Raw genomic sequence first — 3654 nt, forward strand, 5'->3', positions numbered from 1 at the left:
CGGAATGATGGAAACCAATACACACCTTTCAATAATAACCCTAAATATCAATGGACTGAACTCCCCAGTTAAAAGTCACAGGCTATGTGAATGGATTAAGACAAAATCCATCTCTTTGCTGTCTGCAAGAAACCCATCTCACCTTCAAGGACAGGCACTACCTTAAGGTAAAAGAATGGAAAAGAATATTCTAAGCAAATATCATTAAGAAACAAGCAGGGGTTGCAATTCTAATATTTGACAAATAGACTTTAAAGTAAAACTAATTAAAGGAGATAAGGAGGGTCACTTCACTCTGACCAAAGGAACAATCAACCAAGAAGATCCTGCAATCCTTAACATATATGCACCAAATTCTGGTGCACCCAAATTCATAAAAACAACACTACAGGACTTTAAGACACAGATTAACCCCAACTCAGTAATAGCAGGGGTCTTCAATACCCCACTATCTCCATTAGCCACATCAACTGGACAATGAATAAACAGAGAGATGTCTGAACTAAATGATACCATACATCAAATGGCCCTAACAGATGTCTTTTGAATATTCCACCCAAGCACCAAAGAATACACTTTCTACTCAGCACCCCATGGAACTTTTTCAAAAATTGACCACATACTGGGCCACAAAACAAACCTAACAAATACTAAAAATTGAAATAATCCCATGCATTCTATCAGACCACAACTCAATAAACCTCAAATTTAACACTGGATAAAGCCCTAGTTACTACATGAATTCGTGGCGATTAAACAACACACTGCTAAACAATGAGTGGGTCAAAGGAGAAATTAAGAAATAACAAATTCCTGGAATTCAACAAAAAGGACAACACAGAAGAACTTTGAAGAGCGCATGTGCGGCATGGCTCGTTTCTTTTTGCTTTTTGGATGTGTGGCGTTAAGATGGGTCACCAGCAGCTCAACTGGAGTCACCAACGTAAATTTGGCCAAGGTTCTCACTCGTGCTCTAACTGCCATGGTCTGATCTGGAAGTATGGGCTGAACATGTGCCGAAAGTGTTTCCAACAGTACACGAAGGACATAGGTTTCATTAAGTTGGACTAAGTGACCTTGAATGAATGAATTCAAGACCATCCTCCCAGTGAAAGAGATCATGCTTGTCTTTGTACATAAATAAAAAAAAAATTCAAGTTCTCCAAAGAAAAGGACAACACAACACAACACAACCTCTGGGACACTTTAAAAGTGGTCCTAAGAGGGCAGTTTATAGCTCTAAGTGCCTACATTAGAAAATTAGAAAGAGCCCAAATAAATGACCTAACACAACAACTCAAGACCCTGGAAAGGCAAGAACAAATGAAACCCAAACCCAGCAGAAGAGAAGACAATAATCAGAGCAGAAGTTAATGAAATAGAAACAAAGAAAACAATACAAAGTATCAATGAATCTAAGAGCTGGTTCTTTGAAAAGCTAAACAAGAGAGACAGAACTTTAGCCCAGTTAGCCAAAAGAAAGAAAGAGCAAATACAAATCAACAAATCAAAATCAGAAATGAAAGGGGGAACATCACAATAGACACACAAAAGATCCAGACCATTATAAAGGAATTTTTAAAAAACCTATATACTATAAAATATGAAAATCTAAAAGAAATGGATGGATATCTAAAATCCTGGGAAACACCCAATTTTAACCAAGAAGAGATCAACAGTTTAAACAGAACCATAACATATGAGGAAGTTGAAAACAGTAACACAAAGCCTCCCAGATAAAAAAAAAAGCCCAGGCCCAGATGGATTTACAGCAGAATTCTACCAGACATTTAAAGAAGACCTCGAACCAATATTACTTAAATTATTCAAAGTGATATAAACAGAGGGAAAGCTCCCAAATTCCTTCTATGAAGCCAGCATCACTCTAATACCCAAACCAGGTAAAGACACAACCAAAAAGAAAACTATAGAACCATAGCCTTAATGAACATAGATGCAAAAATTCTCAACAAAATACTTGCAAACTGCATACAGATGTAGATCAAAAAGATCATTTACTATGATCAAGTAGGCTTCATCCCAAAGATGCAAGGATGATTCAATACACAGAAGTCAATAAACGTCATTAATCATATAAATGGACTCAAAGAGAAAAACCACATGCTCATCTCAATAGATGCAGAAAGGGCTTTTGACAAAATTCAGCATGCATTTATGTTCAAAGTCCTAGAGAGAATTGGACTGGAGGGAACATACCTCAACATAATTAAAGCCATATATAACAAACCCACAGCCAACATCATTCTAAATGGAGAAAAACTGGAAGCATTCCCATTAAAATCAGGAATCAGACAAGGATGTCCACTATCTCCACTCCTTTTCCACATAGTGCTTGAAACTCTTGCTAGAGCAATAAGACAGGAGAAGGAAATTAAAAGAGTCCTAATTGGAAAAAAGAGGTCACGTTTTGCAGATGATATGATAGTATACCTAGGAGATCCCAAAAGTTCCACCAGAAAAGTCCTAGAACTGATCAACACTTTCATTATAGTGGCAGGTTATAAAATCAATCTACAAAATCAATAACATTTCTATATACCCATAACAAGCAATCGGAAAAAAAAATACAGGGAAATGCTCCCATTCACAGTTGCTGAAAAAAAAAAAATCTTGGAATAAATCTGACCAATGCCACCAAAAATCTCTACAATGAAAAATTTAAATCATTAAAGAGATTGAGGAAGACACCAGGAGATGGAAGGAAATGCTCCCATCCTCATGGATTGGAAGAATTAATATTGTGAAAATAAGCATCCTAGCAAAAACAACATATAGATTCAATGCCATCCCAATCAAAATCCCCATGACATACTTCACAGAATGAGAAAACAAAATCCCTAAATTCACATGGAAGCACAAAAGAACCCAGCTAGCCAAAGCAACCCTGAGCACAAAGAGCAACTCTGGATTACTATACCTGATCTCAGATTATACTACAGAGCTATAGTCATAAAAACGCATGGTACTGGTACAAAAATAGACACATAGATCAACGGAACATCATTGAAGATCCAAACCTGAGTACACACAATTTCAGCCACCTGACATTTAACAAAGGTGCCAAGAACACACAATGGAGGCAAGACAGCATGTTCAACAAATGGTGCTGGCAAAACTGGATCTCTGCCTGTAGAAAAATGAAACTAGATCCTTATCTTTCACCTTGCACAAAAGTCAACTCCAAATGGATCAAAGACCTCAATGTGAAACTGGAAACCCTGAAACTATTAAGAAGAAAATATTGGCAGTAACTTACAAGATACAGGTGTAGGAAAAGATTGTCTAAATCAGACAGAAGTTGCTCAGGAGTTAAGGTCAGCAATCAACAAGTGGGACCTCATTAAACTAAAAAGTTTCTGTACAGCAGAAGATACAATAAAAAAAGTGAAGAGAAAACCCACAGAATGGGAAAAAATCTTCACCGGTGACACATCTGACAGAGGTTTAACATCCAGAATAGATAAAGAACTCAAAAAACAAAGAAGCAAGAAACCAAATGACCCAATTAAAAGATGGACTAAAGATCTAAACAGAGTTCTCAAAGGAAGAAAGTCCTTGAATCATGAATGGGAGATGTGAAGGAGAAGTAAAGGCAAGAGTAATTAGCATTACAAGTACTAGACGGGAACTAGA

General features: G+C 36.9%; 1 pseudogene; it reads left to right on the forward strand.

Annotated features, from left to right (window-relative positions):
* The first annotated feature begins 909 nt into the window (after nt 1-909).
* Nucleotides 910-1167, forward strand: LOC108490839 (annotated as a pseudogene).
* The last annotated feature ends 2487 nt before the right edge of the window (nt 1168-3654 follow it).

The sequence above is a fragment of the Nannospalax galili genome, unplaced genomic scaffold (assembly GCF_000622305.1).
Source record: "Nannospalax galili isolate Female #2095 unplaced genomic scaffold, S.galili_v1.0 scaffold55, whole genome shotgun sequence".
Lineage (NCBI taxonomy): Eukaryota > Metazoa > Chordata > Mammalia > Rodentia > Spalacidae > Nannospalax > Nannospalax galili.